A 26,726-nucleotide genomic window follows, 5' to 3' on the forward strand; every position below is an offset into this window, starting at 1 on the left:
TGATAATGAAATCATAGCATTTAACAAAAACTGGAGTGAACCACCATCAAATGAATAGATTATCTCACCCATGAAGGGTAAAGATAAATTTATTCTGTGCCTAAGAGCACATTGAGGCCTATGTCCCTTCTAGTCTAGCTGAGAAGGGGAAACTCTGTAGCCAGCATACTGTGCTGGCTGATGTGTCTTTCCCGGAACATGGTGACTTGAGTCAGAATAGGTGATGTAGCCACAAACAAGGATTGGAATGTGAGCTTTTCCCAAATTTCTCTTTTTCCTTAGGCAAGTCGTTCAGCGTATGACTGGGCCAATGCCTGTTTAGTAGTACAAAAATCTTTCACACTACTAGGCCCTAGATCATGGTGCCAAGTAAGTGATTTTGGGAAGAGGGTCAGTTAGGAAAGATGATTGGGAAACCAAGACAGTCAAGAGTCCTGTTTCTCATCGAAGATTACTTCAGAGAAAGAAAGTATAGAGAGAAACTCAGATGACAAGTTTGCAACCAGAGAACGTGGAATTAGAGGAATCAAAATTGGGTGTGATGGTGACTGCTTTGGTAGGGTGTTAAATAAACGCTATTCCATATTCTAGTGACATTTAATAAAGTTGATCAAATTTCCTGTCCCCTGCTAGAATAAATCAGTCCTCTGAAATCCGACAAGCTACACATACTTATGTTTTCTACTTTTTTTTTTTTTTTTTTTTTGGTTACCTAGAGATTAGGGGCAGAGAGCCAGGCCTTCTAGGTTCAAATCCTGTCACTGCCACTTAAAAACTGGGAAACCTTGGACAGATTTCTTAAGTTTTTGTGCTCTAATCTCCTCATTTGTAAGATGGAAATAATAGCTTTTCCCCAATGAGATTGTTATGAAGGACCAATGAGAGGGGATTACAAAAGTGCTTAGAACAATGCCAGGCGTGGGTAGGCATGTTTGGGTTAGCTATTATTATTGTTGCTGTTTTTATTATTTTCATCATCTTGATGATAAAGCATGCAGATCATCATTCTTCCAGAAACACTCTGACAAAGCAAGGCCAGAAAAAAGAAGAGTAACTCGAAAATGATTTCTGATAGTACCGTTAATTATAACATAGAGGAAACTCTTCTCCAGAGGAGCAAATGCTTATTTGGATTGGTTCTTCAGTTAATATACTGTTTGTTTTTTCAGTCCAACAATTGAATAACTTCAGTGAGCCAGAATTATTTAGACAGCAGTGCCTGAAATATGCTTTTTGTTTCTGAAATGCTTGTATCCTGGAGAGGGTAGAGGGCAGTTACTCCTCTTTCCAGAGTTCTCTGTAGCATTCCTAGTGTCATGGCTTCAGCAACTGCCCCTCTTTTTGCTGATTTCTTATATTTCTTTTAGCTGAAATTTTCCATTGGTTTGTTTTTACATTTCTTTTAAAAGAGATGCCTAGACCCAGGTCCTGCATAGAATGGCTATCAGTAAACTTGGGGGAGCGTTCTGGAGTGCAGAAGTTCCAAACGCACTTTAGAGATGCAACAACCCTTCTCTCTTGCTACTCTTTCTGTCCTGGGACTGCGGCATGCTGATGGCCACCATAGACACGGCCAGGGCCTAAGAAATGCTGTCCTTGGATGCTAGGCTGGGGGAAAAAAAAACCTGAGGTGAGAGAGATGACTGTTCTGGTGTTTATTTATTGGGAGCTATATAATTTTAATTCCGGCTTTAAATTCCACAGTTCGAAATGCAGTTTGTGGGCAAGGGACAGGTGAATTTCCAAAAGCGATCTCAGAAGGTTGACTTTCTGAATCCCTGAAGATGGGGATAAAAGGGGGCCCTTTTAAATAAACCAAGTGCCCACAATGGCTTTATTACCACTCTGCTACTTCACACTGTAGATTACACGAAGGCCTGGAGACTAATTTCAGCAACAGCCACAATTTACTAGCTATAGTGGGCCTCAGATGAATAGTTTCTTGTAAAATCAGTGGCAGCTTTATCCTAGCAGAGCACAAATAAATCAGCTCTTATTATTCCACATTCATTTAATCCTGGGACATTAGTCAGTGAGACCTTTCTGCAGCCACGTAAACAGCAGCAGCTGCAGTTTTTCTTTATGAGAGCAGTTGTTCATCCTAAATTAGAGCTGGCGTTAGGCGAAGGCAGAAACTTTTGCTGGATGATTTAGAGATGTATAATAGGGGACCATAATAGTGTGTGAAAACTGTACCCATGTGTATAAATATTGCAGGGCCATAATTTTGCTGTACATGGGTTACTTTAGAACATGCGGCTCATTTTATCTCTCTCTTGAGCGTTTCCTTTGTTGCAGGTGATGTTGTTATCCTGTCTCTCTTGACAGGACTCGAGTGTCCTTTTTATCTCAGTTGGGCGTTGGGTAGGTATTAAAGTTGCATCCTTCTATCTCTGTTTACCCAGGAGGAACTCAACCAGTTTTCATCCTGGTGAAGGAGAATGGAAGTAAGATGTGTCTAAAAACGTACACCTGGCTGTTTCAGTTTGCTGAGCTGCTGTTTAAATCAAAATCATAACCCAAACCCAGATAAAACTATTTTTTTATACCATTTAAGCTCAGGTCCTGACATTTTCTGCGGTGACATTACTGTGTATGTGAAGAACACTATTTGACTCACATCATTGCTGATGATATGGTTTAGTGAGATACTTCCAAAGAAACCTTCAACATATATAAATTGGCCTTACTTCGTGGGTGGGCGGGGTTTCCAAATAGAGACAACTGTGTTTTTGTTCTTCCACAGCGTAAATATGACCTCAGTAAACTGTGGGCTAATTCCACGCAGGATGTTCCTTTATAATCTCCATCAGGAAACAAATACAGTGGGAAGTGATGAGCTTCATAAAAATGCGTGTAGAATCACTTGCTCATCACAAGCAAAGGAAGAATCAAAAATGAATTTGTTCACTCCTATTTGCAAATAACTTTTACTCTATTGATTGAGTTTGTAAACAATTACAGTGCTCTTCCCAGTTCAGGAAGCATTAATTGAATACGTGCTGTGTGCACTCCACTCTAGTGGAATTTCTGATCTGCTTTTTTGAAACACGTTTCTTGTGGTGGAGAGAAGAGGGAAAGTAGTTGGTTGAGGCCACTGGATGGAAAAATATAACCAGTGGGACAAATATAAAATAAATGAGAACATTTTCCATGATGGATGTAAAATGCAGTTATCATAACTAGGTGTCAGTGCATTTACTGGGGAATTCTCGCCCATTCACCTAATGAAAATGAAGGAATTCTGATACAAGTTCTATTATTTGGAGACAATAAAGGTAGAACCATAAACTGGGCAGTATTACATATTAGCATTAAGGAGTTACAGGTAGATAGCACTCAAGTCGACTTATTTTTCTGTAGCTAACATAACTTTAGTTCTTCAGTACAACGTGTACGTAGTCAAAACAGATTCTGTTTGCTTACAGGATATATAAATACACATGATCCTTCCTCTCAATTAGAGTTACATTGGCTTGAGGGAAAATACACTAGCGAATTTGAGCAAAATTCATGTAGAAATCAGAGTAGACTTTCGTGGATCCTGTGTGGGTGAAGGGTTTGTGGTTTCCTATTCAAATCCCTGGCTACAGGGATTCGCTGAAATTCCAGGTCATCTTTGTGCAATGCATCCTGCTGTTTCCTAGGGTAGACAAGGTGGTCCACAGGGGATGTCTGAGCACAAAGCCATTGCAGCAAGTGGAGAAACAACATCAAGTGATCAGTACCTTATCTTTATATGGCGAGAGCAGCACATTGCTAAACAATGATTTTACTTTTCGAGCATAACAAATATACTGTGTTTTTCTAATAATATCTTCAGAACCTCAGGTAACACTCAGCTTGTAGTAGATGTACACCTCACTGTCAACTGACTTACTGACATATGTTGATAACAATTATTAAATAGGAAGTCGCCAATCCTTAAAGATGACATGCTGTTAAAGACCAGTTTCTTCTGCTGTTCCCCATTATTCTTATCTACCAACTTATTTATAGTATTTACACTAAAAAATTCCCTACAGCTAAAAATTGAAATAGCAAAGTCTTTAGTTTACATGTGTCTCTGTAAAGAGAGGCAGAGTTGACAGTTATTTGAATAATTCTGGCAAAAAGGCTTAGAATATGCATATAAATAATCTCACTGTTACGTTGAACAAGCTGAATTTTGGGGGTATAATCATGAGACAACCTAAGTTTTTACTTTCACTGCTCTTTAAAAATATATTCAGTATGGAAAATTCCTTTCCTGCCCTGGGTGAAAACTCAGGAGTCTCGTGAGTTTTCTCATTACTCTTAAGTTGTGGAAAATGTAGTCCATATAATAATTAAAATTCCAAACTTGCTTTAAAATTACTTTTGCCGCAACACTAGCTAGGGCTTGGTCATTTCCCAACTCTTCTTCCCCCAGCTTGTGGTTCCTGATCGCTTTGGGCTCAAGTGGCAGAAAGGAGGAGACTGAAGGGATGCCAGAAAGCTCATAACTTGACTGATACTCTCAGACAGTCCAGTATGCTTCGTGTTCTCAGACAGCCATGAAAAATGTTTTCTCATGGGTCCATCGGGGAATAGGCTCCTTCCAGTTGCTGGGGTACGTTGTCACAATTTTGTCGTTCTCTCTCTCGTGTCTGGTTGCTTGCTTCTTCCACAGCCCTTAGAAGTCCTTTGGCTTCCCCATCTTTTGAGTGTCCTCATATGCAGCGTTTTCTGTACTTAATCTCAAACAACTCAATATAACCTCATTCCATTCATGGATCCCATGTGGTCCATGAGAAAGTCTTATGGTTTTGTTCCCGCTCCTGCCAATACTCTTGAAAAGTCAGGCTGTTCCCTAATTCAGTATTCAGAGTTTGCCTGTCACAGTACCCGTCAAGCTCTCTACACGATCCTGACAATTTTTATACCCTTTCTATAGGCAAGGGGTTAAAGGATTGTCCAATAGGTCCTCAGTCTGTCTTCTCTGCAAGCCCCCCAGAGCTTCACTGTCCCTGTTGGCATCTGCTGTTATTTGTACACCTTGGATAAAAATGAGGCAGGAAGAATCGTCAACACTCTGTTATACTGAGTTGCACATTTTCAAAGAATGAAATTTATTAAAATGATTGTGCTATATCTTCAGTATTCTTAGTTCCCCCCTGACCTTAGTCTACATTGGAGATCTCATAGTTAATCTTGAATCTGCATATCTGCTGTGCTTTGGGTGCAAAGAATGAGAGGTAGGAATGAGTGCTTTTACTTGTTTGTACCAAATTCCTTTTAAGCAGATAGTATCCAGCATTGCCACATTTAAATGTTGCTAATATATAACCAGAAACTAGAAACAAATACTGTATGAGCTCTATTTTGTGAGTTAATTGTCTGTTTGCATTGTCATTTTGGAATCTGCGTAACTTAAGCAATGAATCTGCATGAGTCTTTTAATGAAAATTACAGCTTTCATACATCTCTGTAGGTGTTGGGTAAGGGAAAGAGAAGGTAGAGGAGTAAGAGAGTAATTGGTAGAAGGGAAAACAAGTCCTTTTTGTTTAAGTACCTAACTATAATTCTCAGTGCTTTATGTCTATGGACTAGCGCCTATATACATTCTTTGCAAAGGCAAGTGTTTTCCTACTGGAGAGGTTTAGCGATGATCTGGAGAGGTTTAGAGATGATCTGGTGTCACCCCTTGATTTTATGGTTTACATTGTATAATGGGTTGGAAAAGTTCATCTCTTTTAATTGTAAAATTCTCAGTTCTATGAAGCTGAGTTTACATTTCACGTGATTCCCTCCACAGGTCACATAGCTGAATAGTGGCAGAGATGAGGCTAGAACTCAGTTTAAATATGCCAGGTTTTCTCCTTTGTTGGAGCTAAAACTGGAAGGAGATTTTCCAAAATGTATTTCAGGATCTTATGTTGCCATAGGATCTAAACAAAAATGCACTGGCCATTGGGGATTTCCATACTACTTATGTCATCCATGCTTCCAGCTTTCCATGGTGAGAGAATCTGGGTTATGATGACAGATAATGGAGGTAGTACAGGTAATTACAGTGGCAATTTCCCGAAAATACTGCAACGATCTCTCTCATGACTCTTTTCGAGGGTTCCTTCAAAACCAAAACAAAAACTTAAGTAGCAAGTGCAATTTATGAAGAATTGATAAGAAATATTTGCATATACAACTTAATTGTACATGCTTCCCCATATTTTTAGAGATTACCTAAAGAACATATAATGAATGCGTCCTTGACTTTTCAGACTCCAGTATAAACTACCTCTTTCAGTATTTCTCAGACAGTTCTAGGACATTAGATGATTTGAATTGTGTTTTTGTTATCTTTGCAGTGTAAAAAACTATCCTAAAATTTAGTAGCACTAAGCAATAACCAATTTGTTATGCTTCTGGATTCCCTGAGTCAGAAACTGTGAAAGGGTATAGTGGGGGATGGCTTGTCTAGAGCTTCAGCTGGGATGACTTGAATGGCTGGCTGACTTGAATAGATGGCTTCTTCACTCACATGTATGGTGTCTGGGTTGAGATAGTTGAAGGTTGGGATCAGATATGATTATTGATCAGAGGCCCTATGTATGTGATCTCTCTAGCAGTTAGTAGTAATTAGACTCTTTTTACGGTGCCTCAGGGCTCAGAGAACAAGAGAGGAAGGTGGAATTTGCATGGCTTTTCATGACTTAGCCTTGAAAGTCACATATTATATCTACCACACCTTATTGATTTAAGTAGTCACAAGTCTACCTAGGCTCAACGGAAGGAAATAATAGTCCTTAGCTCTTGATGGAAAGCATCAAAGGGGTTTGTGGCCGTGTTTTAAAAACAATACATCCCAGTTGCTTCCTTTCTTGACTTTTTTTATTGTCTTTATACTTTTACATTTTATTTACAGTTAAAATTTGCAAGAGATTATTCTATTAATATTCATAAAAATAAATATTTGGATTCACCCACCTATATATCCTGTTGCACTTTATTTCTTCCTGCATCTCTATTTCTGTCCAAGATAATTTCCCTTCCACTAGAACAACTCCCTTTATGTTCCTTTAGTGGGACTCGTCTGGTTTCCATTTGTCTGAAAGTGACTTTATTTCTTTTTTACCCTTGAGAGTACTTTTTACTGAGTTTAGAATTCTAGGTTGGCATTTTAAAGATATTTTATTGTTTTTTGGCATCCATTAAAAAATAAATCAACCATCAGGCTTCTTACTCTTTTAATGATAATTTATTCTTTCTCTGGTTGCTTTTATTTTATTATTATTATTTGTCTTTAGTTTCTAGCTGTTTGTGATGAGCCTGGACATGGTGCTCTTTGTATTTATCCGGCTATCATTTCTTAAACATGTCATTTGTTGTCTTTCATCAGTTTTAGAAAATACTCAGTTTTTATCTCTTCAGATTTTTTTTTCTATACTACCCTCTCTCTCCTCTGCTTTTGGGACTCTAATTGTACATATATTAGACTTTTAACACAGTGTTGCAAATATACTCTTTTATGTACTGTCCATTCTTTTGACTCCCAATGCTTCAGTCTGGATATTTCCTACTTGAAAGTTTCATAAAACTAATTCTCTCTTCTGCTGGATCCATTCTGCTTTTCAAGCTATCTGTTGTGTTCTCCTTAATTTCAATTATTGTATCTCTAAATTGTGGAATTCCATGTAATTCTTTCTTACGGATTCTGGTTTTCTGGTAATATTTCCCATTTTGCCATTTTTTTTATTTGACAATTACAGTTATTTTAACATCTGTGTCTGATAATTACAATAATTGGGTTGTGTGTATACCCATTTCTGTGTTTCCCTCTGCTTATTCGATTTCTGTCTATGCCAGTAAGTTTTTTTAAAATGATTGCCTAGCATTGATTATGAAAAATATAGGTGGTCTGGGTAATGTTACTTCCTCCAAGCAGAATTTGTTCTATCTGCTTTTAAGCAGTGGTGATCTCTTTAGTAAGTCTTGGACTTCTATTTTTATATCCCTAATACCTTAAGACTGCCCCAGACTCCCCAGTGTTTTTCAGCTGATTTCTGCCTGGGGTCTTAGTCTTTTGCTTTGTGCAGTTTATTAGGAAAATGTCTCAAGGGAAAAACTGAGTGTCCAGCTCACATTTCTGTATCTGACTTCATTTCAAGATCTTGGCCACTCAAGTCCTTCCTGTGTTGGTCCTTCTGAACTCCACTTTTTGCCTCTTTCTTGCAAAAGATGGCATAAGGCTCAGCTGGCTTTTCAGCATCTTGACTGTCCCAAGAATGAACAGATACCCCCAAGAGAAAAGTGACATGCAGAAAGTTTGATTTCCCTCAGTGAATTTCTTCTTTCCCAGGATCTGATTCCGTAATTTCTTGCACAGTGCAACTCTATGATGCCTTCAAATAGATGTTTAAAAAAATCTGAATTTTCCGCATTTCAATAGGATCATTGGTCTGCTGCAAGCTATTTCATTGTAGCTAGAATTAGAGATCTAGCTTCTTCAGCATAAGAGAAATGATACAGAAGCGCCTTTTAAAGTAAATTTAATGTTGTAGCCACTTCTTCTAAGTGATTTTAAACTATTTTAAAAATCTGATTGTAGATTAAATGATACTGTTGTTTATTGGCCTGGCTAATAACAATTTTTAATTTAATATTTTAAAGTCTTTAAGTAATTGTAGATTGACATGCAGATGAAGGAAATAATACTGAGTCCCATGTACACTTTACACAGTTTTCCCCAGTGGTAACATCTTGCAAAATCATAGTACAGTATCACAATAAAAATACTGAGATGATACAGTTAAGATACAGAACATTTCCATCACCACAAGAATCCCTTGTGTTACCATCTTATAGTTGCACCCATTTCCCTCCTGCCTTCACCTCTCTCGTTAAATTCTGCCAACTACTAATCTTTCTCCACTTCTATTGTTTTGTTATTTGAAGAAAACGTGTAACCACTTGGAATGTTTTTCTCACTTAGCATAATTCCCTAGAGGTTGATTAAAGGCGTTGCTCAGTAGTCTGTTCAGTCTGAACAGCCAGTAGTCTGTTCTTTGATTGCTGAGTAAGACTGCATAGTATGGCTCTACCACATTTGTTTAATCGTTCACCTACGGAAAGACATAATTTTTAGCTATTATGAATAAAGCTGCTATGAGCATTTGTATAAAGTTTTTGTGTCGATCTTAGTTTTCATTTCTCTGGGAGAAATGCCCAAGAGTGCAATTGGTGGTTTGTATGGTAGCTGCATAGTTTTATAAGAATCTGTAAACTGTTTTACAGGATGGCTGTACCGTTTTACATTTCTACTAGCAATTTATGTGTGATCCAGTTTCTCTTCTTCCATTGCTAGCGTCTGCTGTTGCCACGATATTTTAGGTTAGCCATTCTGATGGATGTGCAGTGGTATCTCATTTTAGTTTTAGTTTGTGCTTTCCTAACGGGTAATCACATGAACATCTTTTCGCGTGCTTATTTTCTGTCTTTGTATCCCCTTTGCTCGTGTCTTAGCCTATTTTTTAACTGCTTTTTTTTTTTTTTTTTTTGCTATTGAGTTTTGAGAGTATTTATTCTAGATACTAGTCCTCTGTGAGGAATGTGGTTGGCAAAAGTATTTTCTCCCATTCTGTAATTTGTCTTTGTATTCTCTTCCCAGGATCCTTCAAAGAGCAAAAGTTTTTAATTTTGATAAAGTATGTTTAGTAAATTCTCCTTTTATACTTTTGGTGTGAAGCATCAAAACAAACTCTTGCCTAACTCTATATCCTGAAATTTTTCTCCTTTTTTTTTTTTTTTAAGTTTTTACGTTTAAGCCCATGATTCTTTTTGAGTTAACTTTTTATAAGGTGTGAGAATTCTGTTTAGGTTCTCTCTCTTTTTTTTTTTTTTTTGGCTATGGATATCCAGTTGCTCCAGCACCATTTGTTGAAAGGGTGATCTTTTCCTCCATTGCATTGTTTTTGCACCTTTGCCAAAATCAGTTGAGCATATTTCTGTGGGTCTATTTCCTGAGTTTTCTTTTCTTTTCCATTGATCCATGTGTCTGTACCTCTGCCAGTACCACACAATCTTAATTACTGAGGTAATGCAATAATTCTTGAAATCAGGTAGACTGCTTCCTGCCACTTTATATTTCTTTTTCAGAATTGTTTCAGCTATTTCAGTTTCTTTGCCTTTCCAAATAAATTTTAGAATAATTTTGTTCTGAATTATCAAACGCACACACACGCATGAGCCTTGCTGAGGTTTTAATAGGTGTTGTTTAAACCAGCACAGTCATCCCTTGATAGTCATGGAATAATGGTTCCAGGACCCCAACAGATACCAAAATCCAAGGATGCTCAATCCCATATGTAAAGTGATGTATTATTTACATATAACTTATGTACATCCTTCCATATACTTTAGGTAATATCTAGATTACTTATTATTCCTAATACAATATAAATGCTTTGTAAATAGCCGTAAATGTCATTTTGAAGAGAATCAACCATCCTTACTCTGTTGATTATTCCAACCCATGAGCATGCTCTGTCTCTCCATTTATTTAAATTTTTGATTTATTTCATCTGCATAGTATGGTTTTCTGCATGTAAGTTCTGTACATGTTTTGTTAGATTTACACCTAAATATTTTATTTTTGTGAGTGATTATAAATGATACTGCATTTTTAATGTGGTTTCACAATTTCATTTTTAGTATATATATGAAAATACTGATATTTTTATGTTTATCTTCTATCCTGTGACCTGCTGAACCTACTTGTTAGTTATAGGGGTTTTATTATTTATTTTGTTTTTATTTTAAGGTTCCTTGGGATTTTCTACTTGGACAACCTGCAAATAAGGACAGTTTTACTTCTTCCTTTACGATCTTCATGTCATTCATTTTCTTTTTTGCCTTACTTCACTAGCTAAAACTTTCAGTGATACGGTAAATAAACCTTCTGCCTTTCACTGTGAAGTATGATGTTAGCTGTAGGTTTTTGTAGATGGTCTTTCGTCAAGGTGAGAAAATCCTCTTGTATTCCTATTTTTCTGAGAGTTTGTATCATGACTTTGAATTTTTGTCAGATGCTTTTTTTATATTGATGATTGATATATGATATATTTGTATGATGATATTTGATATATGATCACATGATATATGATACATTTATATGATGATTGATGATCATGTGATTTTTTTTCCTTTAACCTGTTAATGTAGTGGATTACATTGATTGGTTTTAGAATATTGAACCAACTTTGCATTCTTGGAATGAATCTCACTTGGTCATGGTATATAATTTGTTTTATGTTTTGTTGAATTCTATTTGGTAATACTTTAAGAATTCTTGCATCTGTATTAATGGGTGATATTGGCCTATACTTCATTTTTTTGTACTTTTTTGATTTTGAAATCAGGATAATTTTTGCTTCATAAAATGAATTAGGAGGTGTTCCTTCCTCTTATAATTTGAGGAAGATATGTTGTGTCACTGGTGTTAATTCATCTTAAAATGTTTGGTAGAATTCTCCAGTGGAATCATCTGGCCTTGGAGATTTCCTTCTTGGGGAGTTAAAAATTTCTGAATTATTAAATTCTTAATAGTTATAGGGCCATTCAAGTTATTTATTTCATATTAGGTGAGTTGTAGCAGATTATATTTTGTGAAGGATCAGTCCATTTCATCTAAGTTATCAAATTTATGTATATGGAGTTGTTTGCAGCTTTTTAAATTTTTTTCTTGATGCCTGCATGGTCTATAGTGGTAATCCTTCCTCATTCTTGGTAGTGTTAATTTATGTCTTTTTTTTTTTTCTCTGTCAGTCTTGCTAGCGGCTTTTCAATTTTACTGATATTTTCCAAGAACCAGTAATTTGTTTTCATTAATTTTATCTGTTGTTTTCCTGTCTTAAATTTCTTTGATTTCTACTCTAATAGTTATTTCCTTTCTAGTTTGTTTTGGGCTTATCTTATTCTTTGTCTAGGTTATTAAGGAGAGGGTTTAGATTATTGATTTGAGACTTTCTCTTTTTTCTAATGCATGTATTTATTGTTATACATTTCCCTCTCAGCACTGTTTTAACTGTGTCCCACAAATTTTGATATGTTGTGTTTTTATTTTAATTTAGTTCAATGTATTTTTTAATTTCTCTTGAGATTTCTCCTTTGACCTTTGGATTATTTAGAAGTTTGTTGTTTACTTTCTGAGTGTTGAGAGATTCTGCTCTTATGTTTTTCTTCTTGATTTCAACTTTCCATTGTGATCAAAGAACACATATATGATTTAGTTTTTAAACATTTGTTGATGTTTGTTTTACGGTACAGGATATGTTCTATTTTGGTATATGTTCCATGGGCACTTGAAAAGAAAGTGTATTCTGTTGTTTTGGAGAGCAAGTTTCTATAAATATCAGTTGGATTCTGTTTGATGATGTGGTTGAGTTCCTTTTTATTTTTGCTAATTTTCTGTCTAGCTGCTGTATCAATTTTTGAGAGAGACATGTTCAAATCTTCAACTAAAGTTACTGTATTTTTCTGCTTCTCTTTTCAGTTAATCAGATACTACTTCTCATATTTATACCTTATTTGGTATATGTACATTTAGCATTGTTATGTTTTCTTGGTAGATTGATGCGTTTATCATTATATAATGTTCCTCTCTAAATCTAGTAATTTTTGTTACTAAGAAGTCTACTTTACTTGATGTTAATATAGCCACTCGTGTTTTCCTTTGAGTAATGTGTGCATGATATCTTTTTCTGACCTTCTACTTTCATCCTAAATATATCATTATATTTAAAATGAATTTCTTATAGATAACATAAAATGGATGATGTTTTTTAATCCACTCTGCCAATCTCTATCCTTTAATTTCTGTATATAAACCTTTTACATTTAATGTAATTATGTGTTAAGGGTGCCTTTTATTTTTTTTGTTTTTCTTTTGTTCTCTTTTTTTCTCTTTATTTTTTCCTTTAGAATTTTATTTTGATTTATCTGTAGTGTATTTGAGTGTACCTTTTTGTATAGTTTTTCAGTGGCTGCTCTAATCTGTATATTATATGTTGATAACTTATCCTAGTCTTTTAGTGTCATCATTTTACCAGTTAGAGTGAAATACAGAAATCTTACCTCTCTTTATATCCTTTTACTCTTTACCCTTTTTATCCAGCTGATCATATTCTTTTCTTAAATATGTCCTCTATGCACATTTTTGCTTCAACTATCAAAACTGCTTTACAAAATTCAAGAGGAGAGGAATAACCTATTTTATTTACTCATATTTTTGCTTATTGTGCTTTTTTATTTCTTCCTGATATTTCAGGGTTCATCTGTTTATAGTTTCCTTTTTGTGTGGAGAACTTCCTTTAGCCATTCTTTTAGGATAGGTCTGTTGATGACGAAGTCTCTTAATTTTCCTTCATCTGAGAATGTCTTGATTGTCTTTTTATTTCTGAGGAATACTTTAGTGAGGTATGAGGTTCTGGGATGACAGTTCTTTTCTTTTAGTGTTTCCCACTTCCTTCTCACCTCTGTGGTTTTGAATATTATTCAAAATTTGTTTCCCCCGCATATAAGGTGTCAGTTTTCTCTGGCTGCTTTCAAAACTTTTTTCTTTGTCTTTAACTTTCAGATGTTTAATTATTATGTCTTGTCATGGTTTCCTTTGGATTTATCATGTTTGGGTTTGGTCAGCTTCTTGAATCTGTAGGTTTATGTCCCTTTTCAAATAAGGGAGGATTTCAGCCATCATTTCTATGAGTACTTTTTCAGCCTTGCCTGGTTTTTCCTCTCCTGTGACTTGATGATATGAATGTTAGATATTTTGGGCAGTCCTACAGGTCCCTGAGGCTCTGTTTACTTTTTTTTACAGTATATTTTCTCTGTTGTTCAGGTTGGGTAATTTCTTTTTTTATATCTTCCAGTGCAGTAATTCTTTTTTTCTCTCCACTCCAATCTGCCCTTCAGACCATCTGCTGAGATTTTTATCTTGGTTATTGTATTTTTGTAGTTCCAAAATTTCTATTTGGTTAGTTTATGTCTTTTATTTCTTTGCTAATAACTTCTGATTTCTTTGTTGAGGCTTTCTATTTTTACCTTTTTTTCCCCCTTGTAATTGCTTTTTAAATAATTTTTATCATGGCTACTTTAAAATCTTTGATAATTCTGCCATCTCTTCTCAGACTGATTTTCCATTCAGTTTGAGATCTTCTTGTTACTTGCTATAACCAGTGATTTTTGATTGAAATATAGACATTTTCATATTACATTATGAAATTTTGGATCTTATTTAAGCCTTCTGTTTTAGCTAGTTTGACTTGACATTGATTTGGCGGGGGAAGTAAGGGCAATAGTTTGTTACTTCTAGGTGGAGGTAGAAGTTCAGATTTTAGACTCAGTCATCCCTTAAATTAGAGGAGGAGCTTCCTTGTTTCAGCTAAGCAGAAGTGGGAGTTCTGTCTCCCATGTGGTTTCTGTTTATCTCTGATGGGAGCTGGTTTCATTACTGTTGGGAGATGAGGAAAGTTCTAGCTCTCTCGTAGATCTTCTCTGATACCACCCAAGTAGGGAAGTAGACAGGTGTCTTGTTACTGAGAGATGCAGATGGAAGTCCAGTGTCTCCATGTGGTATCCACTGATACTGTGGTGGTGGGGGAAGGAGTTTGTTCTAGCTGGTAGGCATGAAAGTCCAGACTCCCTACTTACTTCTTTGAAAGTACCCTGGTTGTGGTGTTGGGACACCTTGTTACAGCCTCATGAGGATGGAATTCTAGCTTCTCATTTGGTAAGGATGGCACTATAATTTTTTCTGTGCTGTGGCTCGTGTAGAATGATTATTGTCTAAGTATCTTCTGTCTTGTTAGAATGCTCCTTTTCTGGTCTTTTGGCTAGAGACAGTAGATTTTTATTGAGGCTTTTTTGTCTTTTCTCTTTGGCATTTCAGGGTTTTTTGTTTCTTCTGCTCAAATTCTAGGATATATGAGGGAAAAAGAAAATCCAAAGAATTTACCATTGTTGTTACTTGGGCACTGAGGTTCCTAGCCAGTTTGTCTTCTTCTCTCCAACTTTCAGTCGTCGTCTTCTTTTTTTTTTTTTTTTTAATGTATAATATCCAGTATTTTTCATTGTACTTAGTGGGAGACATAGGGAAAAGTGCACCTATTGTATCATCCTAGATGTAGATAGTCCCCAAATTCTGACAAAAAAAATTTTTTTTCACTTTCCTGTTTATATAGAATTTTGAACTTAATTTTCGGACACAGTTTTTTCAGTGACAGTTCCTCTTTGGCTTCGAGGGCACAGTGTTTTCAGATGGCAGAATGAGGCTTGATTGTAATAGTATCAGGAATCTTCTGAAGTACCCCCTTCAACTTGCAGATTCCTTAAGAGAGATACCTCTTGATTAAAACCAGTGATAGATGGAGGTTTTGATGTAGTGAAACCAATGTCATGGCTAATCTAACAGTCTGGGATTAGATCTTGAAATGTATTCTAAGATGCTTTCGTCAGCATATTTGTTGTATTGAGCTCAAAGTTGGCATCTTAAGTTTCAAAAAACCTTAGCAGTCATTTAGCTGGATTTGCCATTTATTTCATATCCTTGGCAGGTGAAGATTTACGTATTTCCCAAGCACTTTCAGTGACTCCTTAGCCAGTCATATGGAATAATCAAGGATGTATATAGGGAATTATATGGGCCAGAATGGTAAGGTGGGAATGGATACAAACTGGATAGGGATAAAGAATATGCACTGATAATCTCTATGGTTTTACTGTTAAATTATTTGTATCTTATAAGATGACTTTTTGGCTGAAGGGCTGAGGATATTGTAACTCTATTCCTCAGTGTTGCCCACCTTCACATTTTTTATGCCCATAGTTGAGAGTAACAGAACATCAATTTTATTACCTTCAAACAGCTTCATACTATCTGATTAATTAAATGACTTATTGGGGGATAATTCTTGCCAACAGTGAGCTGATGGAAGAGCTAAGGATTTTAATGTAATAGCAGTGGCATATTAAGGAGTCTTACTTGTTTACATCATTATGGTGATAAAATTGACATACTAGAATTATTATATGTAAGCCACTATTAAAGAATCTTTGATGCCAGTATTTAAAAGTCTCCTGTTTACCTTCCTCTGAATTGAGGGGTACCACTGGATTTGTTCAGCTAGCCTCAATAAAAACTGAGCTACTGAAACCTAAGGCATAGATACTGCTCTGTCTTCTTGACTTCACATACCTCAGCTGTGGAATTCTGCAGTTAAGGCTTATTCGTATGAGAGCTCCGTGGGGCTAATCAGTGGGCTTTTCTCACTTCTTCTCATAATGTATTTTAGGATGGGTAGGCTTATCTGAAAGGCTGGAAGGTGGAAATAGGCACAAATGTTACTAATATTACATGAAATTAAATTATTGTTAATGTGGCCATGCTGCATGATTCACTGGCAGACAGTTCCACTTTACAGCTGTTGTCCTGGTGTAATTATTAACGGTGTCCCTATCACTCCCAAAGTGTCCTGGTTTAGACAGTAAATTATACGGTCATCTAGTTATTATGCTTTGTGTGTATTTGGTGTTTTTTTTTTTTTTTTTTTGCCAGCCATAGATTTCATTGAAAACATCTAACATTTAGATAATGAGACTTACTATGAGCTTTTCTGATCATTCTAGCACTTAATGTACAACTTGAGATGCAAAAAAAAAAAAATCCACTTTGATTGCTTGGCTGGTATGTAAAATAACAAAGTAGAGTTTTGCAAAACACATTTATGTCAGAGAAATCCTTAGACACTCTCTCTCCCACTGCCTAAATAAAAAGGGAGGCTGGATAGTACTGGAATTTATAACTTCTTTATAAACTTAACTTTTTTTTTTTGGTGTAATGGATACTTTAACAGTCTAGTGAGTCCATGGAGTGCTTTTCAGAATAGTATTGTAAATACCTACAATAGAATACATAGAATTTCAAAGAAATCAATTACTATATTGAAATGTCATTATGAATATTAAAAATGTGTGACCTAGTAATATGTCTTTTTTTATGAATGCATTAAATGTTAAGATCTAGGAGCAGGATTAATAACAGCTATAATTTCAAAAAAGCAGTAAACATAAATGATGATTTGAGATACCTGTTACGACTGTAATGTGATGCGATTATACCTGTGATTTCTATTGGTGACATGGTCATAGATCCTGCCAATGCTATATGGTCTATATTCATAATTGAATGAAGTTTTAAATTACAGCTGGTGGATAGTGAAAATGAAGAAGTAATACTTTTTCACCCGAATTCTCACACCTCTTTAATCACATCAAAAGACCTCTTGGCTGGGGGAGGGGGTGTCTGTGGAGCCTAGGTTAAATCCCCCTCTACAATACTATTCACTAAAATGGAGGAAGTCAGATTATTTTTCATACCTCTTATGAGGCAGTAAGAGTCCAAACAAAGTAGAAACTATGCGTCTGCTAGAGTAAAATCAGATACTGTTACTAAAAAGACTTCTATTGATGTGCATTCAAATTTAGAACTTTGTGCTTTTCTATTGCATACACTGCAGATGATGTGAAATGCCTTCCCTTTTTCTGTATGACCACAATGGCGACATCTTTCCGTTTTACTCCATGATGCTGTTCTCTCCATTGAAATCTCACTGGATTCACAAGTTTGATTAGACAGTAACAGATTACAGCATTCAGCCATTCCTTCTGGTTGTTTATTGGATCAGTGGATCATAGGTGTTTTTAATCTTACAGGCATTTTTTTCCTTTCTCAGGGTTAAGGTTATGCCCAGAGTAAGTACTAGCCACACTGCCCAGCCAGCGCCAGGGTATATTTTCAAGGTCTAGGAGAACCAGAGTAGCAAGGAATGGATACCTTTTGTTACTAAAGAAAAAAAAAAACCCATGGTTCATGTTAAATGGAGAATTAAAAATGTAAGTCGAGGAGTCTGGAGGGATGCAGTTGTAGGGTGGAAAGTGAAGTCTAAGGCTGGAGCCTGGTATCAGGCTCCTAGCTTAATAACAGATGCAGCTGGAGGTGTCTAGGGCTCATCATGATCGAGTCCTGAAGACCATGGTGCCAGGATCCACTGTCAATAACAGTACCATTTCAAGATAGATGTGTGCAATCCCTTCTTACCACTTTTCTGTATTCCAGGCCGTTGTTATCAGGTTTGTATTCTTGCCCTTGTATCTGGAATGTATTCCATAACAGGACAGCTGATGTTGGGTGAGGGTATCAGCAAACTAAGTGAAACAGCATCTGACTTTCTTCCTATTTGCGTCCCTCTTTCCTAGTCTGCCCTGTTTCTGAGTTTGATCATAAGCCCAGTCTTCTTCTCAACAGAGACTGGCACAGGGAGAAATCTGGTTGAGGCACGAGCTCTACAATCATGTATCATTCAGATGAACCACCTTCCCTAACGCTCCAACATAAACCAAAGAAACCCCATCCCGTTGTTTCTTTTGCTTAAGGTCGGGACACACCTCTGAATATTCTGTTTGTGGCAGTCTCCTCCCTGTTCCCGACCTAAGCTGAATTCCCAGAGGAGAAAGAAAAGAGGCGTTTTGGGCATCAGAATGTGGAAGTCAGAGCCTATGAGCATGGGTAAGAGCATGAGGGTGGGTGAAAGGCTCACGAGCAAATCGTGTTTCTGTCCCATCTCTGTCATGCTAACCAGGTCTTTTTGAAGTTTCTCTACAGGCTTTATATTTCATTGTTTCTCTCTCCATCACATGAATCAAAGAAAGACAGGGATGAGGATCAAAAAAGTGTGAATGTAAGGTTTTTCTGCCATAAATAAAAAGGCAGAAAAAGTACCTGGCATGTTCCACAGTGACAGCAGACTTTGCTTCCAGCTGCAAGGGTGGGACAAGCCTGGAGAGGGGCTATGGGCATTACGTGGTCAGGACATGTCAAGGGGGAGGGGGGGATGCAGGGCAGCTAGAGGGAGTGGGCCCAGTATCCTCCTTTGTCCTCCCTTAGCCTTGGGGACAATGTGGAAAGAAGAAAGGAGAAGCCGGGTCGTGAAGTAGGCAGCTCTGAAGCAACATGGAGGGAGGGTGGGAAGCAGTTGCCAGTTGTCGATAGGTTTCAGTTCATCATTGTTGATTTGGGACTAAAACCTTCTTTCCAGCCAAGCAGGCAGGCAGAGGTGAATTTATCAGATGTGATTTTTATCAGAACCCACTCTATGAGGTGGCCAGCAGTCACCGTGGGACCCCAGGGTCTGTGATTGGCTCTGACACATCCGGCCGGAAAGGCTCTTATCCCAAGAATGATCTTCTTTTTTAGGTGGTATTGAGCTGGGGCTGATTTTGATAGCCAGTTTCAGTCAAGAATCATAAAGTTATTGCACATTTAAAACCGTCGGTATGAGAATCATTCTCTCCCTCTTTTCTCTCTCTCATCATTTCACAGGGCTGCAAGGTTACAGAAAGGTCTAATCAATTGTCAAACTCTCTTTTATCACCGAGAAGGTGGTAAAAAGAAAAAAATACCTAACTGCCCTACTGTAGGGGGTTCTTTGACTACACGGCACCCTCTTCCACATACAATGCCGTCGTGATTAATGTCCTCCCACCTCAGACCTTGTTAAAGCCTGTTCTCTCCAGCAGCCTGGTGGAGCACAGTGAGAGCAGGACCGAGGTTGCATAAATCAACGTGTTCTCACAGCCCCCAGGATATCCATTATAGATGCCAGCTGGATGGCTGGAAGATAGAGAAAAATGAATATTGTATCCTGTGGCCTTTTGCCTCTAATGACCACTTTTCAACATTTTTGAAGGCATGATTAAATTTTGATAACTGGGGAAGTCACTCCGAGCCGGCTGAAATAGAGATAAATTGACGGAGGGTCTGACATCTCAGTAGAGAGCAGGCAACTAATTAGTGTGTGAAGCGCACTCTGAAAGAGATGTAAAAGGGAGGCAGGTTTAATCAGCGGAGCTGCTGAGGTACAGGAATAGTCAGGGATAATTGCGGCCTAGGTAGAAATCACAGGCTCAATGAGCGGCTTTTTCTGTCCGCTTGATTGGCAGCCGCTGACCTAGTGGCCAGCACCCTTGAACCCTTACAGCGGTAACAGCCTTGTCAAAGCAATTTGCTTGCAGCTCTCCGGGCCCAGTTATTTCAGCCACCGAGCTGGGACACCCGATTTGAAAGGGCACTCGGCTCCCTGGCTGGCTGGCTGGGAGCTGGGCGGAACAGCCTCATTATTGGGGATGGCTTTCCTTTTTGAACCCCGCCGACCTTGCTCACCCCCTGCCCTCCCTGTGGCCCAGTCACACTTAGGTGTGCCCCTGGGACAGCTTCTGCCAAGACACAGTGTCAGGGCAGTTTGGCCATTCGTTTGGGGGGTGGGGGATGCTATGTGGGGCAAGAGGTGATGCCTGGGAATTAGCGGGAAAGGGACTGCCGGCGCAGGCTGAGGGGAAACCACCAGAGGATTTGTCCCTGAAGAATGGCTTTTGCTGGTTGCCGGCTTTTTCATGCCCCAAAGCAAGCTGGGCAAAGCTAGTGTGGGGTCTCCATCTTCTGCCTTGGGGGGTGTGTGGGGATCTCAGAGGCATCCCAGTTAAGCCCCTTGGCCTCCTTTTATGATGGGCAAGGAGGTGCCACTAAAAGAGACAGGCATTCGCTGCATTTTGTTCAAGTGACTCGTTTGATTTTGTTCACTGCTAGCAGGGAATTTACTGATTTAAACTTGAGAAGGATAACCTCCCCACCCCAAACCCTTATTTTTTTCCCTTTATTATGCTGTTTTTAGGGGTAGGGAGGCTGGATGGGATTGCAGAGAGATGGATGTGAGGCAGCCAGGGGATTGGTGTACAGGCTCTGTTCTTTAAAATTGGTGAATTAGTTCTTCTCCCTCCTCTTTCTCCTTCTTTCTTCTCTTTCCCTCGCCTTCTTCGTCTTGGCCCAGAGCTTACTCGTTTCTCTTTTTCAATGCATCAGTCACCTGGACCTGCAAAAAGACCCCCAAATAAGGATAGTTAATGTGATTTGTTTGTAGCGACAGCTTTTGGTTTCAGGGACACCTACAGTTAAAGTTGTCTTTTTCCTTTTTTTAAATGTGGCATTCCCCCCCCCCCCCCAATAAAAATGAGTCCTGGTTGATTACTCAGAGGACCTCTGACATTCTTTGAATGTACTGGTCCTTCTACATTTGCCATGTGGCTTGGCCAGTGGGAGCTTCTATGGCTTGTACCACATGTGACTGCCTATTTGGTGGACTTGGGCGTGGCCTCAAATTGTTGCCCATTTCCCTGAGCTATTTATACCACGGAATGTTAGATGGAAGAGGCTGTTCTGCTCTAACTTATGGGATCCTCCCTCCCAGTCTCCTGCTCCTTAGAGACTGGCAGCTCTAAGTGAAGACTGGGGGGCAGTGCTCTCCTGGTACCTGACCTAAGGGTTCCTCAGGAAACTGGAAAGTTAGAGGCCACATGTTCCTCCACCCCAAATGACACCTGACTTCAGATGTCCCAGTCCCTAGGAGATGGTACCTGTAATTTTCAACATAGTTCTCCCATTGCTTACAGCAGCAACATGGTCATTTACTCTTCCTTTTTCGTATCTTAGTGGGGAAGGGCCATGCAGAATGACAGGGAAGGACCAAAAGATGATAGTTTCTGGACTGTAGGCTCTCCCAACTCCCAGACATGTTAAGTACAATGCACTGTAATAAGTAAGGTAGCAAGGACACCCAGAAATGCTGTGGGCGGACAGAAGGAGGAGTCTGAATTCTGCCTCAGTAGCTAAGGATTCCTTCACAGAACGTGGTGTCCCCAAAGGACGGGTCAAAGATGGGATGGAAGTGAATTCTCAGCAGAAGCAATACGTGCGAAGTCCTGAGAGGGCACCGCGTGTTCAGTGAGCAGTGGGCTGTGGTCCGGGCACCCTGAGGAGCATCTCCTAGTGGGGCAGATGACAGCCAAGTTACGAGAGGTCTTGGATGAGCTCAAGGTCATGTCTGTATCCATTTTACCACCAAACCTCCTGTAATACATGGTACACAGTAGGTGCTCTGTAAATGTTTCCTTAGTGGATGAGTGGAAGAACAAATGAATGAGGAAGCTGGTTGTTAAAAAGGAGTCTTGTGATGAGATTTTTTTAAAACAAGGGATGTAACTGGTGGATAACGTGGAGGATGGTCCACCTTAGGGTAGGTACTGATGGCGAGTGGGCCAGGTGAAACAGACCAGGAAAAAGGGAGACGGGAAGGACTGAAGCAGAAACATACCAGGAATGCAGTCGCGGGCAAAGACTGAAGAGACAGACATTTCTAGGATGAACCCATGGTGCTCAGTTGGATATGGGGCATAAGTTGAGAGTGACAGACTCCTGGGAATGTCTCCAGGATGCATGGTTTGGATGAAGTGTAAAGTATATGGCATAGCTAGTGGGCAGTTGTAAGAAAGAGCTAAAATAAATGGGAATGAGCAGTTATACAGTCCAGCCAGGCAACCAGGCAGTGGGGAGGGAGGAGGGGAGGGTGCCAGTGAGGCTTATTACCAGAATCTCCCCTAAATGCTCCACTATAGGCCTGTGGGTCTGTGTTCATCTCAGCTGGGCATCTCAGCATTCAGTGGTACACTGTGAAATTTTGAAAAGTATATAACATTATTTTCCCTGAATTTTAATACTATTGCTATGATTTTTATTCTGTCACATGAAAATGTGGCATTGAGTGGATTGTCATTGGATGATATAGATTATGTGGAGTGGGGTGTAATTTTTGGAAGTACTGGAAAGATGAATAGCAGTCATATCAAAGCTGATACCAAAGAAAATGGTACATAGAACATGTACTTATGAAAAAATATATCGCTTAACATGTACCAGGTATTTGTCTGAATGTTTTGTAAACATCTACTAATTAAATAATTCTAATACCCCCATGAGGAAGGTGTCACAATGGTGTGTGTTGTGCAGATGAAGAAACTGAGGAAGAGAGTGGTTAAAGTATATGTGATTGCCAGCCAAATGTCAGCTATCATCTCGATCATGTCACATCATTATCATTTCTCTTTTGTGGTGAGAATAATGAAGACCCATTCTCTTAGCAAGTTCAACGTCTGTAATACGGTATTGTTGTGTATAACCAGTATATTGTGCTTTAGGTCTCCAGGATTTATTTATCTACTAGAGGAAAATTGTACCCTTAAACAGAATCTCCCCTGTTCCCTGACCCCAGCCTGTTGGGCTAGCAAGTAGAAGAGGCCAAATTTGAACCTAGCATTCTCTCCAAAGTCCCTGTACCTACTCCCTCCTGCAGGCTGGCTTCTCTTGTTAAACTGCGCCCTGTGTGGTAGCAGTCAGTGCAGGAAGTGGTGAGTGGCCAGGCCTGGAGAGTGAGCACCTACCAAATGATGTCACAATTGTAAATTCTTTTATGTGCATGGGGATGAAGTTAAACATTAGGAAGGACTCATTGGTTGTAACTATTGAGGACATGTTGAGTGTTGTTTTTGGTCTTCGAAGCCATTCACTTCTGCTTATGAAATGTTTAATGTTTGGCAAACAGAAAATAGTGGAGAACCCTTAGTTAAAACTTTCCCTTGATTTTGTCCAGAGATCAACCCCTTTCTAGCTCCCTGGGATGCAGGATTTTGATCCGGGGGGGCATGGTGTAGGGTGGACCTGTAAGACTGAGGCAGAACTCCAAAAGCAGTTCAAGAACTCTTCTGGTTTGTACAAGTGTTGGTGGCATCTGTCTGAAGACGTTGAAGATACCTAGTAGTGAAGCAGAAGAGATTCAAGTCAGACCAACTGACTTCAGACTCTGCCTTCACTACTCAGTAGTCATGAGACTTTGGGAAAGATACTCATTACTTTACCTCTCTCTGTCTCAGTTTCCTCAACTGTGAAATGAGGGTCACGATGGTTCCTACCTCCAGGGGTTATCGTGAGGTTTGCGTTAATGTCTGCTTAGAATAAGCACTCAATACGAGTCTGCTTTTATTATGAGTGTGCCAATAGCACTCTAGAAATCCACCCACCTACCCCCTCCCCCATAGATTTACCTTCTCTGTGTGTGTATGTGTGTGTGTCCCCATAGTGTCTGACTTGTTAATCTAGCAATAAGGTATTTAGGAATGTGAGTCCATGACTTAATCCTCAAATGAGACTGCAGGTGTGAAGGTTGCTGGGCATTCAGATGGGGGCTCTCTCCTGACACACTCCTTCCCACCTGTGCTCCTTGTGTCCATAATTAAAACAAAACACAAAACAAAAGTGGCTGGTATATGAGGCATTCATAAAGTATTAGTGCAGCTTTAATCCTCTGGATTTTAGAGCATCTGTAAACCCTTTATTGTTTAAAAAAACACACACATAATGGACCTTGAGGACATGATGCTCAGTGAGATAAGTCAGAGAAAGGCAGTGGTTGTAGGATATCACTTACATGTGGAATCTTAAAAATATGAACTTGCAAAACCAGTAATATGGTGGTTGCCAGAGGCTGGGGAGTTGGGGAATTGAGGAGATGATGTCTAAGGGTACAGTTTGCAACTGTAGATAAATAAACCCTGGGGATCTAATGCCACAGCATAGTGATTAACAATACTGTGTTATAGGCATCAAACTTGCAAAGAGAAAGATCTTAATTATCCCCAACATAAAAAAAAGAAATGATTGTGTGATGATAGATTAGCTAATGCTATAGTTTCAGTCATCTTGCGATATGTCAGTGTATCAAATCAACATGATGTAAACCTTAAATTTTACACAGTATTGTAGGTCAATTATATTTCAATTTAAAAAAACAAAAAACACATAATCTCTTCTGATGATCATAAGTGGATACATTAGTGTTATTTTATTTATTCTATTTCTTATTGCACTTCACATGCAAAAATTAGTGTGGGTGATGACATGCTTTCATCGTTAGTCCATAAATGGCTGGCTTCTTTTTATCATTCTTTGTTGTTAAAGTTGCATGTCAACAGTAAAATGCCCTGGTGACAGGCCTAAAGCAGGGCAGTTGGAACTGTTTGTCCCCAATAAGAAAAAGTATTTTATCACTGGTATTAGCATTGCAAGGACATAGTAATTAATAAAAAGAAGACCTGACTTTTGGTTGATGTTACTCTTGTTGTAAATTCTCTATGGATAATGCAACCCACATTTGCCGAGCCTGGGCCCTGCCTTGGCACACCACTGTCATGTGCAAATCATAAGTATTCATTGATTAACTTTTTATAGGAACACACCCTGATAGCCACAGTGTAAGCCAAGATGCAGAACGTTTCTGACACCTCAGAAGTTTCCTTCACATCCTTCTCCATCAGTATTCCCTGCACTCCCAACTTAGGGTCATCACTGTTCTGCCTTTTCATCAAGATAGTGTGTTCTTAAATGTTTTATAAATGGAATCACATAGTATGTACTCTTTGGAGCAAGGCTTCTTTTATTTCATTTTGTGCATGAAATTCATCCACGCTGTTGGATGTAGCGGTAGTGTGTTCTGTTTTACTGCTGTGCAGCATCATTTATATGACTCTGTGGCAGTTTGTTTATCCATTCAGATACTGGTGGACGTTGGGTTGTTTCCGTTGTTTTGGCTACTGTGAGTAAAGCGTCACTGAAGGTTCTTGTGGATGAAGCTCTTATTTTCTTTGAGATTCTACACAGAGGTGACGTTCTGGGGGCATCCCTCTGGCACCGGGCGTGGGTTCAGCTTTAGTAGATATGTCAAACTATTTTCCAAAGTGGTTGTGCCAGCATGGTCCACTTTTATTTATTCAATTAATTACTTTGAATAACTTTAAAAATACCCACAAACCCAGCATGAAGTGAAATAAGTGTTATCTCCCCTACTTTACAAATGAGGAAACTGGAGAGGGATTTAGTTCATTTACATATCACACAGCTAGAAAATACCATAAATGAGAGTGACACCCGGATCTTTTCAATTCAAGGACAACTCTCTCCTTGCTATAGCTTCTTTATATAGCAGCTCCTTTAAAGACCCTGAGTTATCTGTAAGCAGAAAAGCCACTTGTAAACATTCCCTGGGATGAAAGAGAGAGGAGGGAAAGTCTTAAATTCTGGCCAAAAAAAAAAGTGCATTTCACACTTCTGCCAAAGAACTTGCTGGCAGAGAGCAAAATGCCTGTCGGACATGGATGCTGGCCTGATTCCCGGCACAACCTGCCTATACCTTGTTTGGCATCACAGATTTAAGGTTTTATGTGCTCACAGGGCCAGTGCATGGCATCCTTGCGCAGATCTTGTCATATTTGCTACTAAAGATTTCCCTTCATTTAAAAAAGAGAGAACCCACACCCTTGCTAGGCAAAGTGTGGCCCAGGGACCAGCAGCTAGGCATCAACAGGAATTTGTTAGAAACGCAGAGTCTTGGGCCTCTTCCCAGACCTTCTAATGATGCATTTCAACAAGACTCCCCCGTGATTCCCATGCTCATCAAATTTTGAGAAGCTCTGATTTGTACAGTTGGGTATTAGAAATCACTTCCTCCTGCTTTGGGGTTTGGGGGAACGTGATTTTTTCACCTCTGAGTCAGTTTCCCAATCTGATAAACAGGGCTAACTGTATGGACTTTGTGGGATTGTAATAAGGACTAAAAGGTAAAATAAAAGAAAAACAGCAACCACAGTTCCAGATAAATGTCAGTGTTAAGCTGAGTGATAGCTGCTCTTCTCGGAGATGTTTTCAAGTGAAGTGGGCCTGTCTAACTTGCTCAGTGGTAAAATGCAAGCTTTTAACTGTCATAAATACTCTGTAC

Source organism: Camelus ferus, chromosome 4, assembly GCF_009834535.1.
Source record: "Camelus ferus isolate YT-003-E chromosome 4, BCGSAC_Cfer_1.0, whole genome shotgun sequence".
Lineage (NCBI taxonomy): Eukaryota > Metazoa > Chordata > Mammalia > Artiodactyla > Camelidae > Camelus > Camelus ferus.